At 42.7% G+C, this 15,272-nt stretch overlaps 1 long non-coding RNA gene across 4 annotated transcripts in view; it reads right to left on the bottom strand.

Annotated features, from left to right (window-relative positions):
- Positions 1 to 4,155, bottom strand: part of LOC141761983 (uncharacterized) — a 37,675-nt gene extending 33,520 nt beyond the window's left edge. For 2 of the 4 annotated variants that reach the window (XR_012592686.1, XR_012592684.1), the window contains exons 1-3: positions 4,021 to 4,155; positions 3,760 to 3,868; positions 1,776 to 1,822 (exon numbers count right to left, since the gene is read on the bottom strand). This is a non-coding gene — a long non-coding RNA (uncharacterized LOC141761983). The remainder of the gene's footprint in view (positions 1 to 1,775; positions 1,823 to 3,759; positions 3,869 to 4,020) is intronic. The other 2 variants (XR_012592689.1, XR_012592688.1) reach the window with 1 other exon arrangement.
- Positions 4,156 to 15,272: the final 11,117 nt, after the last annotated feature.

Below are 15,272 nucleotides of genomic sequence, written 5' to 3'. Positions count from 1 at the left end.
TCCATTAACGGAGAGTAGGAAGCTGGCTAATGCTAATGAGCCTCAGAGTGCCCATTCCAGTCCATTAAGGGCTCTTAGCGCTGGGAAATGATTGTGTTTTCGCGGGGAGAAAAACTAACACGGCCACGCGGACCCACAACTTGCACACGGGGAAGTTAATGATAAATGGTACTAATGGACTTTCTGTACATTTGAGGGGAGGAAAAAATAGGGGATTGGAAAATGAGAAAATGTATTTGTTGCTGTAAACTTGAAAGAGTCAATTCATTTGAGGATGTAATTTGATTTCTGGAGCAACACGAAAGGGAAGGAGTTTTATGAAGCTCACAAAAGTCAGGCTGATGTTACGTCATGCACTTTTGAAAAATTGTGATGAGATTGACTATGTTTGGTATGTATTAGGTCATGTAAGTTGTCATGTTGCGAAGTTCTAGTGATATGCACTGACACATGAGGATACAAGGGCAAGAGGACCTTGAATAAAGAGCAAAGGGAAGATGCATCACATATGGTTGACACCGTAAGTCAATCAAATCCAGTAAAGTGACGCACGAGGCAATAAAAAAAAACCTGTAGTTTTGAGAATATTAATAATCATTATTAGTGATTTATGTCAAGTTTATCAATTTTTTTTACATCAAAACGGCATGTGCACCCCAATTATCAATGGGAGTGATACAATAAAATCATCTCAGCTTTGTTATCCATCTGTTGAGTAAAAGCCGTTTCTCACCAGTGCGATACCAAAATGCGGTGCGGGAATACGGAAAATCCACGCGCAAATTTTCAGCGTTCCCGCACTTCATTTTCGCAGCTGGTGGGCGATCTCATGCCATATATTGTCCTTTATTTGATTGTTGAGATAGTAGTGTTTGTCGTACATTATTGGGTGTTGAGAAGTGGATGGCCCATTGTTATTCCGAAACACCAATAGTCCCATTGGACCGAAAAAAAGACAACATTTGTCCGACAGTCCGTTTCCCCGAAAACAAACGCCCATTTTTCCAAGGCCCCAAAAATACACTATCTCTGTGAAACAAACAGAAGCACATGGCTAATTATTATGCAGAATGACAGATATCAGTTGGAACAATTTCATTGGTCATTGGAAATCCTCTGGTCGTGGTCCGTCCAAATATTCTTTCCCCCGCACAAATGTTCCGCAGGGGTGTGTAAGCATTCATAAGAACACACAAAATCAGTTTATTTATCAATTTTTATATGAATTTTTTGGACAAAAATGTAATGGCTTACAGTTTTAGGTCTAAAGGCTTGTAGTGAAACATTTTGGTAAAAACATGCTACATGGCCTTTGGGGAATCAATAAAAACAACCATGTATTGTTGGATGAAGATCCTTCCTGTGAAAAGGTCTGACAAAAGGTCAGAGCATTAAACAAAAGGAACAGAGCGAACAGTGTGTAATGAATGGTGTGTTTAAGGGGGGGTCAGGCTGCTTGTGCTTAATACTGAGCCCAAGGAATGCACATAGGGCTGTGTAAAAGGAGGGGACGGGTGGTGGTGGTAGTGGTGGTGGAGGTGGAGGTGGTGGGGTCAGAGTGAACTACCTTACTACTGAATCAACAGGAGACGGAGAGGGTGAGAGAGAAAGAGAAATACAATGAGCGCATAAGAAACCAAGGGGAGAGACCAGGCAGGGGTGAGAGCAAGCATGTGAGAAAAAGAGATGAAGCTGGTGTGTTGGTGTGTGAGAGAGAGAGAGGGAGAAATAAACGGGGGATGTGAGGAGGAGGAGGGTGGAGGGGCAGTGACTACCTGTCTGGAGAATCAGTGTTCCCATCCGACCTGAAACGTTACTCCATCTGCATTGTTCAGTGACGGACAGAACAAGACACAGTCAAGAACAGCCAGCCAAGCCAGGGGATCAAATTATTCTCAGAGAGGAAAGATTTACCCTGAACACCCCCTCGCCCCCCCGCTGCCCTCATCTCCCACCCACACTCTCGATCCCCCCTCCCTCCTCTGCTACCTCTAAAACTGAGGTGAAATCTGAAACAGAGTGATCCCCAAAACATTCCTGCTAAATCTCAAAAGCCAACGCATGTGCCTCGCCCCCACCCACCGACTCACACACACACACACACACACGAATGTGCACGCACAAACACAAAAACACATTCCAACACACACTTGCATACACGCTCAAACTTGCTCGTACAAAACACTGCATCTGTGCACACACACACACACACAGGAGTGAGAAGTGAGATTGAGAAATTGAGAAGAAGCAGGTCTGTGTGTGAGCGGCAGCGGGGAGGTCTGCTCTAATCCAGGGCAACCAGGAGGAGGAGGAGGAGGAGGAGGAGGAGGAGGAGGAGAGGAAGAAGGACATCAGTCAGACACCTCCGTGACAAGAATACATCCATGCAATTGTTTTTATAGATGTTAATAGAGGGAAGAGAAAACAATGAAGTAAAAACGGATAAACATTATGTGTACCTATGTGTGCCTGCAGTCAATATCTGAAGCCCAGTTAAGCCAATAAAGTTATAACCACAGAGGTTAGTTAATCAGACTGAGATGAAAACTGCATAATCTACAAGGAAACTCCTGCAGATGAAACTTTCTTCATATTGAATCAAATGTATGCCGGGCATTATAAACCTTATTGTTGAACAGTGACCTTAAAACTGCAGTAGGCAGAATATTTTTAGCATCATTGGGCAAAAGATCCATAATAACCTTTCAGCATATTGTAATTCAAGTGTTCTGAGAGAAAACTAGACTTCTGCACCTCCTCATGGCTCTGTTTTCAGGCTTTAAAACCCGTGACGGGAGACTCGTTTCAGAGAGAGAGCGTTTCTATTGGCTGTTCATTCAACGGAGGCAGCTGTCAATCACTTTGCAAACTCCGATGAAACGGTCAAACTAGGCAGCGCTGATCAAATATGAATCAATATTCTGTTACTGTAATGCCTATTTCTCCCCTCAAATATTTTCAGAAACATCTTGTAGTGTACTTTTTAGCTGTGAAATGAGAAAGTTTGTGACCCGGGAGTCATGTTGAGATCAGTTGAGGAAATACCAAGCACCGCCCACCAGCCGGAGCAAACTTTCTCATTTGATCAGAGTTCACGAGTGATTGACAACTCCTCAGAGACGGCAGGCTCCAGATCAGCTCTGATTGGTTGTTTTCCTTCGGTCTGTGAAATCTTGTAGATGCCATTAGGAGCACCGGAGGACACAGAGACACATGATTTTTTTTTTCATATTACCTGTCTCATACACTACTGTCCGGATATAGTGACTGTTTTATAGAAATAACTTTTTTTAAATCATATTTGCTCCAATTCTACCCAATGCTGCTTTAATTACTCTTTTGGCAATGGAAATAGGAGAAGGAAAACACATTCTCAGCAAGTCTACAGCACTCGCCTCCATTGCCCTCTCCAATGTCTTACTTTTTGTACAGCAGTCAGTCACTTATTTTCAGAAAAGTTATCTAAAAGTTCATTAATCATTCAACATCATATCACACAGTAAAGATACAACGCCTGTGCATATTCAGTTATTTTTCTAAATACATTGTTACAGAAAAAGAAGAAGATTTTATCCTGTAAGCTTGCTGCAGTCTTGTGAGATGACCTGCCTTAACCCCTGGAATTAACAGACAAGCTGCCAAAACCGTAATGTTTAAGTTAAACACCTCCCACTTCAGAGGTAGCTGCTATGTGCAGGATCTTTCACAGAAGGTAGCAGGTAAGCCTTTATGATATGTTTGCATTGCTGACATGCTTACCTGCTTCCAGGACATGCACCCTGAAGGCTCTCTGTCAGGACTCACAAATGGTTTTGCAGGGACGGTAATGAGGCTCAGATGCTTTGGCTGGTATACGAAAAATGCACGACTGAAAAAGCAGATGAACGAAGAACAAAAATAACTGCACTGATATAATTTATAGATGTATGAAATATGAGTTGAAATGAATGAATGAATCTGACAGTAAGCTGAAATAAACTGATGAATCTGGTAAATGTCAAGACAATAAAAAATACTTACAGAAAGTAAGTCCAAAAGTCTCATTTTTTCTCCATGAGATTCTGTGACAGTGAAGCTTCGCAACACCTGGACTTTGGCGATGATGAACAAGCTTCGTCTTTAACCGATCCGAAAGTTCAAAGATTTACATTATAATTCTATCCTGGCCTGTCAACTTCAAGCAGACAGTATGACGGTCTCTCAGTGTGGGTGCTTTGTTCCAGCCTCCTGCGAGTCTCAACACATTTCAGATGGAAACATGGGAAACTTTCCCCTCAATTGCATTTAAGCAGCTTTCTGTCCATCAACTCAGCCGCCCAGAGGTTTCATCATGCTGAGGTAGCCAGAAGAATGCCATGTTGGCATGCGGCAAAACACTTTGGTTTCAATTGGCTTGAGTCCACCCGCGCAATCGACTACTGATTGAACTGTGTGCCGGAGATTTCATGACGAGACATGTTTCTTTGTGTGTGAGAACAATCGTGGAAGTGTTTACTTCAACTAAAGCATGCATGCACATTTCCATTGCATAAGAACCTTATGGGATGGTGATTATTGTTGCAGGTATTAGTAAACCCTCAGGTGTTACCAGGGAAACAGAGAGTGAAGAATTTTAGATTTTGGTTGAAAAATGCATGAAAATATAAATGAATGGTCTTTATTTCTAATTTTTTTGGCAAGTGAGGTATAAGTGGGATAATTCCCTTCAAGGTGTCTATAATGGAATGAAATAACATATACAGTATATATATATATATATATATATAGCTAACATATAGCTGGTCAGAAAAACGATATCTCTTTTAATGACAGACTAAAGAGAAAGAGACGGAGACAGACAGAGATGGACTGTTTGCCTCGCTGACCAGTGACTAGATTAGAGGCTCAGTTCTTGAGCAGCAGACCAAAGACAAACAAGAGAGGTGGGCAGGGTGGGACGGGAAGGGGACTATCCCAAAGATGAGTGACAGAGCCTAGCTAGTTGTATCCCATGATTAGTCTTTTGTGTCCAGGCGTTCTTGGCTCTAATCAAAAGACTAAAGAGAGGGCTAATGGCTAGAAATGAAGGCTCAGAAAAGGGTGGAACAGGGTCAGTGGGTGGGCCAGACGAGGTCTTTGTACTGCCCTTTCCTCCCCCCCTAATTAGTTGACATTGGGAGGAGGAAGGAGAGGATAGAAAATACAGGGGAGGAAGGGAACAAGATGAGGACAACAGGAGAAATGGGAGAACTGTGGAGAGAGGATGGAGGTGGAGAAGATGATCGTCCTGTAAGATCTCAGGCAACAGATGGAGACCAACTGGGGAGGGACTGGTCAGGTCTGCTTCTGTTACAGCACATTTGTGATGGAAATTGACACACTGTCACACGCATTTCAACACAACTAAACCAATGCTTAGTCAAGCTGCGATAAATGCCCTTAGGTGTTCCATTCAGCTGCACCAACGTCCCGCTGTTTAATTCACAATAACTTGAATTATAAATGTACCAGCAGTCATCATGACTACATCACAATGTTTACACAAATAGTTCAATGCGGCGTAAAGGTTAATGGGTTCATGAACAGTAACTGTGGTCCTGCATTTAGGAGTTATGTTAGTGTAGGATCTGTGATTAGCTGTGATGGCACTAAATATCACAGTTGATCTCATGATATAAATAAATGACTAAATAAATTTGGAGATTGTCGTTTGATTTTAGATTATTATTCTCTTTTTTCCTCCGTTACCCATTGTCTGTTTGTCCATCTGTGAAATAATATAGTGTTGTTTGGTCATATTTTTTAAACATACAATATTTTGACTGTGTATCAATGGAAACTACATTGAAACAAACTAGATCTTCTCGTCTCAACAATATAATTTCTATTCTTTAGCTGTGCTAGTGGCATGGATTGGTACAAAATGTTGCACATACCTTCATGGTTCCAAGAGGATGAATCCTATCTTTGTGATCCCCTGACTTTTCCTCTAGTACTTCCATGAGGTTCACATTTGTAGTTTTTAGTGAAATCTCTTAACAACTATTGGATTACCATGAAATTTGGTACGCAAATTCATGTTTCCTGCAGGATGAACGGAAATAAAACTGATGCAAAACTAATGTCATTTCCATCAGCCTCAGCTGTACAGTGTTTGTGTATATTGCTAATGAGAGAATTTAAGAGCTTAGTAGTAAAGACACATTTGGGAAAATGGTAAACATTATACCTGCTTAACATCAGCATGTTAGCTGCTGACATCAGCATTTAGCTCAAAGCACTGCTGTGCCTAACGGGAGCCTCTCCGGTCTACTAGCATGGTTATAGACTCTTAGGCTTAACCGCATACAATACTAACAGCAAATACTGATCCAGCCAAAATGTATGTCAAAAATACTCGGTTGTAGCCTACCGATTCGGAAAAAATCTCCAGTAGGCCTGTGCATCGGACCAGTTTACCTTGTCAACTGTATCCCACAATGCAAAGCGCTGGAACGATACAGTCTATGGTCACAACAACAGTGGCCAAAAAATTGGCACGTTTTTTTTTTACAATTTTTCGTGTGCCATTTCATCACTAAATTCATTTCTGAGAATTTTTGAGGCGAGAAATCAACTGTGTAGATTTTGAATATTGGCAGTTTTATGAAATTTTAATGCGAGTCGAAAATTTGCTCCAACGAAGTTGAGAAGCTCCACAAACAAGGAGCTGAGCAGCCAGGGAAATCTGGCCAATGCGTGGAGATTTAACAAGCTTGTCTTACGAGAGACCGGGCTGACACTCAACACCCAGAAAGATTAGCATTCTTTCTTTCCCTGCTTTAATGATTAGGTTCAGGCAACAATACACCCATTGCAAAATGCACAAGAACATTGGGGTTGCAGTTCTGAGTTCACTACAAGCTTTTTCTTAAAAGACTCCTAAACTTTCTGCCACTCAAAGCAGCAACAGCAATGTGGGGGACAAAACACAAGCCCATTATTCACTGTAGGTCAAAACCATTGTTTAAAACACAATAATGTACCAGCCATGAGGTGACCATGAAGCGTCCAGACAGGCACCATGAGGCTGCAGTGGGGAGGCAGGGGAGGGCTCAGCGACCATCAAATTAGCCTGCGAACACCATCCCAGTGGACAGAGCTGCCAGCCGCAGCCCCCGACAGCTCCCAGCATCCCGTAAACACTGTCCATCTTGGCTACCTTTTATTTGAAAGGTGTGACAAACAACGGCAGCCCTGCATTGTAAACATCTGAGCTCATGACCGGTTCGAGTTGCACAACTGCTGAATTTGTCCTGAAAATCTGAGCAGAGTGGAACCAAAATGCACTTTGACACAAAATAAACCATTACCGGTCACTGAGGGAGCTGCACTGGGAGGTCATGGGCTTTGCCAAACTAGTAGACGGGCAGAAACGAGGGAGGGTCAGAGGGTGGAGGGGCAACAGCAGGGTGGGGTTGGAGGAGGAGGGGTGCTGGCGGCATTCTCCACTCCCATTGCTTTTGAGTAGAAATAGAGCACAAGATCAGATAATCCAGAGAAAACAAACTTTAAATTAGGGTGGCTCCAGGACATGAGAGATGGCGATTAGGTCAGAGGAAAAAAAAAAGGGATGCCTTTATGCTGATTTGTCAGAAGTCAGGTTAGCACAGCAGGAGGTTGTATTTATTTACATGATGGTGAGGAGCTCCTGAGCCAGCTTCCCTCCCTCTGCACCAAACTTAACCATTCCAAGAAAAATTGCAACTCCGACACCAGATTAGCGTTCATATATACACACACTTATTTGCTCCGTCAGTATGAGAACACAAAGTGCTGTTCACCGGTCCTCCTCACTACCTAAGAGCCATGAGCCTGTGGCAGCTCAGAAGTAAACAGACGAGGCTGCGATCGGCCAAGATGAACACAAGAAACTAAAGCTTTACTCTCCTAACACGAGGTAGAAGTATCAGTCTGCCATGTCTGTCCTGTCTACTACTGGATCTTTGCAGTATGTATTATCAACACATTCACATCCCAACTCGTCACATACTGACGCTTTGTCAGACTGTTCCGCATCACTTTTTGGTCGCAGTAAACACGTGCTTAATGTTGTAAATTAAACAAAAGCACTTGCTTAGGACTATGATACAAAATCACTTAGTTATGTTTAAGAAAAAAACAACATGGTTAGGCTTAAAATGACTATGTTTGTACAGTGAAAATGTGACTGACGTTGTGAACACGGGACACGAACAAAAAGCTGATTGTGACGTGAAAGTGAAACTTAACGCACGGGACACAAACAGTGGTCTGCTGGAAGAAAGCCCTGTGTTTGTTGGACCCACCTGCCCTTTGTGTCTCTTTCTCTCTTTAAACTATGTAACTACAGCACTTTCTCTGAGCGTTTATTGTTGCAGCGGTTGGGTTTGCATTGTAGATAATGGAAAGCCGAGCGCATCTCCTACCAGTGTGGCATATCAAATGCCGACGGCCGTGACAAACCGTCAGTATTTGATGCCCTGGGAATGAGAACGGGCTGGGATTATGATTTTATCTCACTCTGAAATTGTAAGATTCATTAAAGGACTTCCAGTTATAACAAAGCCAGCAGACATTTGTTTTAGCTTTCACAGATTGCTGCCTAAAAAGTCTAATTAGGACACAAGGACAAATATGAATGAATGAATGAATGAATCATAATTTTAAAAAAAAGGAGAAAATGAATGAGTTTAATGACCTTATGAGCAGCATGCTGTTCCTGCACGGACCTTTATCAAACTCATCCTTCAATCACAAGGATCCTGTAATAAAACCGATAAAGGAGAGCCAAATATACTGTAAATCAATGTAATGCAGTTCTAAAGTTGAGTCTATAGAAAAGGGAACAGTATTGCCAGTGTCTGTAACAGTGACAGCAGCCAGTTTATTGACTGGAGTGGATATGTGATCTGAGCGCTCTGCAGGGGGACGTCTTGCCCTTTGACCCCTGCAGCCCTCAGGCATCGGCCCTTGTGCATGTTGGCAGATGTGACTTACTGGAGCAGACTTTCCTGCAGTGTGACAGCTTGTTACCCCCCCTCCTGCTACCCCCCACCCCTCTGCACGCACTCACCCTCAAACCCGAACACGCAAACTCCACCTCCGGTGCCTCCTCTCCTGTTGCAGCTCCTCCTCTTCACTCAGCCCCCACAATCTCTAGTCTCTGGGGAGATTCATTAACGGGGCTCCGGCTCCTCCTCCCTCGCCAATGATTGGCACCATCAACCACCTATCCACTCCGCCCTTTCTGCGTGGATGATGGCTACACTGCTGTCTTGGAGAGTGGAGAGGAACAGCTGGAGAGAGGGTGGAGAAAGAAGGGCAGTGTATGGCTCTGTTTGTAAACACAATAGCAACTTGTGTAATCCATCTTGTCTGACCTTTCTGATTGAATACAAAGGGAGGGAACGGGGGTAACACATTGACCGTAGTAACACGGTTTAGGTGCCACTGGCCGCTCATCAACGCCCACCACTGCTCCAAAAAATCTGTTTCCTCTCCAGCTTGTAGGATGACTCACTGACTTCATGAATATAAGACCAAATATTCAGCTTTGTATCAACAAGGTGTGTCCTCACTTTGTGGGCTCACCACCAAAACAAGATGTTCCACTGACCTTCAAGTCAGTCAAAAAAAGGAAAACCTTTTAGCCATTTATTTGTATTTCTTATAATCATGAGTGTTAAATAATATATTAATCTTCCCAGATAATTCTCCTGCTCTGCCCCTACAAGCCATAAGATATCATCTTCCTCTCCATGCGCATATCTTGCTCTGCCGTGTCTAAGTGGAAGGAAAACAGTGAGTGCTTGCCAGAGAGAGGTGTCACTTGTTCTCAGTATTAGCAGTGGAGTAGATAAGAAAACAGATGGGACAGGGGAGGTCAGAGGGCCATGCTACGGCTGACAGGTTTGTTTATTTGGGCTGTCTCTGATATCCTGCTTTCCCCCCTCCGCTCCCCTCGCCGACTCTGCCTACAGCCTGACCTGGAAGTGACCACGCGGAGATGGATCAAGGCCACTTTTCACCAGAGAGTCAACACTACCCACCCCACTCACCACTCAGACCAACTCAAAACACATGGGGCAAGTGTGGGCTTATTACCCTCCTCTGACAAGAATAACAATTGACTAATTTGTTCTCGCATAGTCGAGCCGAGTTTAGGTACTGTAGGGGGAATTTCAACCAAAACAAACCTGGCTGACAGTAACAGCAAATAAACATATCGTATAAAAGTGATGGAAGCTGATTAAAAAAAAAACTGCTGACATGTTACAATGTAAGTATTAAATGTATTTATATTATTGAAGTTGTGTTTGATTATATTGCAGGAAAAAAAGAGCCTTCTCAGAGGAATAAAATATCCATAACAGGTTCAACTCCAGCTTTTCCCTCTTTCCTCCAGTCTGTGTGAGGTCTGAGGTCCTTATGCCTGAGGTAGACCAGAGCTGATAACCCCGCCTGGGCACCAACAGATAAGAGCGTTTCTCAGAGATCCCTCTAACACCGAGCTAAAGAGGCTCTGTAGGAAAAAGGAAGATAAACTGGATCCAACAGATTCCAGAAGATTCTCTCCGTCGGCATGATTCATTTCCTTTAATGACAGATGTCAAAAAACAGATGGTTGAAGTTGGGGACCCAACACAACAAGTTTTCTACATAAAAATGTATAGCACATCTCCTCAGATTAACTGATTTTAGTCACAGATCCACGCCAGACCCATTCAGAGGATCCTCATATACTAAAGGGTCAGGCTTTTGCGCAATTATTTCAGGAAACTGCTTAAAGCATGTTTTAATGATGAGTGGTCAGTGGTCCGAATTCCACTATGATGCAAACTGAAAATCCCCAAATTGTGCAATCTGAGATCTTGCAACGTGATCTCATCTCTACTGGTCATATTTTGCCCCGGGGGCAGCCTTTTCCATAGTATCTTGACGCAGAAGGTTCACACGTGGTTAACGTTGTGAAACGGTCGTGGTTAGGTTTAGGCAACAATAGTACTTAGAACTTTAACCCTTTCACAGTTTGTTTTCAGTCCACGAAAGTTAATTATAACCTTTTTTTGTTTCCTAAAACCATCTTATTCAGCATTTGGTTACACTAAGCTCCACCCTCTCGTGTCAGTTTGCAAATAAGCATGATAGCGACGGCCAAAAGTCAAGATGGTGATGGCCAAAATGCCGAAATGAAGGCTTCAAAACGGCAGTCCGCAAACCAATGGGTGACGTCATGGTGACCCCGTCCACTTCTTATATACAGTCTATGGTTTAAATAAGTATAAAAAATAAGTTAAAATAGTCTGTTACGTAACTTAAGCTACGGTCGTAACGTCATGTGACTCAGTGACGTACTGTCAGGGACATAACTTCATCGGTAAAAATAATTTAACTTTTGATTTCACACGGGACACAAACGTCGGCCCCCTGGGTGAAAGTCCTGTGTTTGTTTGACCCAGCCCTCCCTCCCACCTTTAGCGGACTTTCTCGCTCTTAATAGTACATCCATTGCTCTAAGAATGATGCGGATGGGTTTACATTGGAGTTAGTTGAAAGCCCGGTGGGTCTCATACAGACGCTTAAGTATCAAGACGGAGAAGGCTACTGCCCAAGCCTCGGTATTTGGCGCCCTGGGAGTGAGACCTGGCTGGACCTTGAATAAGAGTCAGCATTAGTATACTGTATACAGTAGAAGTACAAGGAATTTGATTTTTGACGTGTATACATTCTTTTCACGTGATATATTACTTTGTAGACACCACACGCTTCACACAATGTGCACAGCAGAAATATATATTTCAGATGGTAACATAGTTAAAGGGTAAGAAGAGACCCCCTTTCAAAGCAGGGATTTACATACAGTCAAAGCCTCAGTGAAAGCAAATCTCCACCCTGCTTAAGTGTCCTTCTGCAAGGCATTGTTGTTCTGTAGCTGACCATGGACCTTGACCTCTCAAGCAAACAAGAAATCCTTCCCAAAGGCATCGATATAGTATCATACGTGCATTCTACATCTGCTGTATAAACACATAGACAAACATTTTGTTAATTGTATAATTTTACAAGAAAACAGCCAACATAACTCCAACCAAGCCAGGAAAGTAAACTGTATAGGCAGCTGCAAACAAGTCATGAAATTTAACCCATAACCATAGAAAAGCTGGGAGTGCAGTGCTGACCTCACTGGTACGATGAACTAAAAGTTAAACAATTTTAGTGAAGTACAATACACTGGGCTATGTTCTTAATTCCAGCCTGTGTTCAAAGAAATAGCAGAACACAGAGGACACCCAGCCTTCTTATTATTGTAAATCTGTTCAAATGGTCCTAATATAAGGGGAATGGCACCAGCCAGTTTTGTAGAAGGGGCACGACACGGAGAGTTAATTTACACTTCTTCAGATGTCTCACAGTGGATGGGATGTAATCCCTCCAGTTCTAAACAGACGAGGGAAATCAAAAACAAAGCAGCGCTAAAAACAACCAAAACATCTGCAGGGCAGCCACGTCAAGGCAGAGGGGATATCAAGCACACCCAGATCCAGCCAAACAGATGGTTTGTCTCCGCCATCACTCTCGCACACATATCCTGCTCAGATACACACACTTGCACCCACACATGAGACGCCTAGCCTGGGAGTCAGTGTCATGCTGCAGAGGGAGGGTGCGTCCTAGAGTGTGTGTTTGAAAAATCAAGATGAAATCAGACAGTTCAAACATTTATGTGGCCACATTAAGTCCACATGTTGTGCAGTGTAGCATGAACACACACCAAAAATGTACAGTATATGTGAAATAAACACGTGACCACAGATGCAATAACACACATCCTTACCCTTAATGCTTCCATGTAAACTTAAATAGTTTGGAAATCTCCTCCACCCAACTACAGACGCGATAATGTGCAAGGCAAACACGTGCAATAAGATGCTGTTCTTGCTTTTGGCGTGTCATTTGTACACCATGTAGTCTGTACTGACTACAATGTAAATGCATCCGTGTAAATATCATCGGCTGTATATAAGAAGTGGACGTAGTCACCGCAACGTCATCCACTGGCTTGTGGACTGGCGTTTCAAAGTCTATTTTGGCCATCGTCATCTTGGCTTTTTGCAACCAGAAGTGACACAAGAAGGTGGAGTTAAGTACAACCAAATGCTGAATAAGACATTTTTAGGCAACCAAAATGTTACAATTAACTTTCTTGAACTGAAAACACACTGTGAAAGGGTTAAAACACAGACAACGTAGAACCACGCCCTAAAACATACCCTGCTTTATGATCTATTTGACTCTAAATGGGACCATAATTTACTAAATGAACATCATGCTGTATTGAAGAAGACTAGCAATCGAGACCATAAACTCATGTTACAATGTTAACTGAGGTAATAAATCAAGTGAGAATTAGGCTCATTTTCTCATAGACTTCTATACAATCTGACTTCTTTTTGCAACCAGAGGAGTCGCCCCCTGCTGGCTGTTAGAAAGAATGCAAGTTTAAAGCACTACCACATTGGCTTCACTTTTCAGACCTGGAGGTTGCCACCTGGTAAATATGCTACACTCAGACCTAGTGACGTAGATTACAAAGTGAGAAAGACTGTTTATTGTGTGCGGGAGGGGGGGTGGAACAAACAGGACTTTTACTCAGGAGGCCGGTGTTCGAGTCCAGTGTTTTGTTTTGTAAGTTATGTTACTGACATTTGTGACCTGCTGGTACTGCAACTTTATACACGTGTGTAATATTCACGCCTCAGTGAGGCATGCTGACATGCTATCCTCTGGTGGACAGGCATGTCTATTACACGATTGGCATGATAACGGGTTGCACCATGGAAGGTAGGGAAGGATGGACAGGGTGTAAATGAACTGCTAACAAACAAGCAGCAGGAGAGATATGCATGAAGGACAGGAGGGAGTGTTTCTTCTTCTCTGTCTCTCTGTTTCTCTCTCTGCCTCTCCCTCCCTGGGACGTGCTTCAGTGTGAAGCAGACCTGTTCAGACAGCGAGGGCCGACTCCTGTTTAGACTGGGCCGGCGCCAGTCGTCCCCTCACTTCGCCTCAGCAGCGACAGGTGAGAGCCTTCAGCTGACTATCATCACACTCACCACTGACAGCCCAGCGACACGCCACAGTCAATCCATCACTGCTGTCACACAGAAAACTTGTACTTCCAATGAAGTGTTAAGGAATTAAGGAGGAATAGTTTGTTCTCACTTTTGTTTTTGTGAATTTCAGTGATTACACAAGAGTCAATGGTTTTCAAACCAGGATCACAAAACTTTTACACAAAAAAAGAAAGAAAGACATTAAGAAAACAAAGAAAGTACAAAATAATTTACCTTTTTGAAGATTACTAATGCTTAAAAGTGGTTATATATGCATAAATGTACTAGGAAGAGGAGTACAAACCAAGGTTTCAGATCATGTCTCAGGGCTCCTCTAACACTTACTGTGATATATAGTTAGAAAGGATGTATTCAGTCTCATTTCACACCTGATGCTTGTAAGACTATAGCAATATAGCATGTTGACACAAAAAAAACATGCAAAGGTGATTTTAAGTCCATTCATACAAGACAGACTGCAAAGCAGCAGCATAGAAATAGTTTGTGGAGTCATAGATAAAAGTGATTAATGTTCACTGTGTGTGTAGCATGTAAAATTGTGCCTGGTATAATGTGTGTGATTTTGTGGGCATTGATGCCTGCGGTACTCCAAATCTGTATTGTAAAACCATGTGTTCACTTCTTTTTTTCTACTCATGCAGTATTACTGTGTATTTGTACATTCTGTATTCTGCAGATTAACTCTAATCAAATCAGCAGGCCAGGGAGGGCTCTTTCTTTTTTCCCTTTCTATCTCCTCAGTAGTAATTATTGTATGTTTTCCCTGTCACACAGCAAGAAATATATGATTTATTTAGGATTATTCATGTCTCTCTCTCTCACACACACTCACACAAACACACATACTGCATCAGGACAAATGCACGGTCCTCTTTTAGAGGAGGAGGAGGAGGAGGCTGATTTGTCAGGATTGAAAGAAGGAGATATGTGTAAAAGTTAAGCTCCATATAATATGAGCATCAATATTTTATACCAATTCATAACAATGTTGATGTGAAACTGGAAAATTCAGACATAAGAAATGACTGGATTCAAACCCGGCGTGGGGCCCTTCTGTGTGGAGTTTGCATGTTCTCCCCGTGTTAGCGTGGGTTTTCTCCAGGTTCTCCGGCTTCCTCCCACAGTCCAAAGACATGCAGG

This window comes from Sebastes fasciatus, chromosome 2 (assembly GCF_043250625.1).
Source record: "Sebastes fasciatus isolate fSebFas1 chromosome 2, fSebFas1.pri, whole genome shotgun sequence".
In the NCBI taxonomy this organism is placed as follows: Eukaryota; Metazoa; Chordata; class Actinopteri; order Perciformes; family Sebastidae; genus Sebastes; species Sebastes fasciatus.
This window is presented reverse-complemented; position numbering and strand designations above follow the sequence as displayed.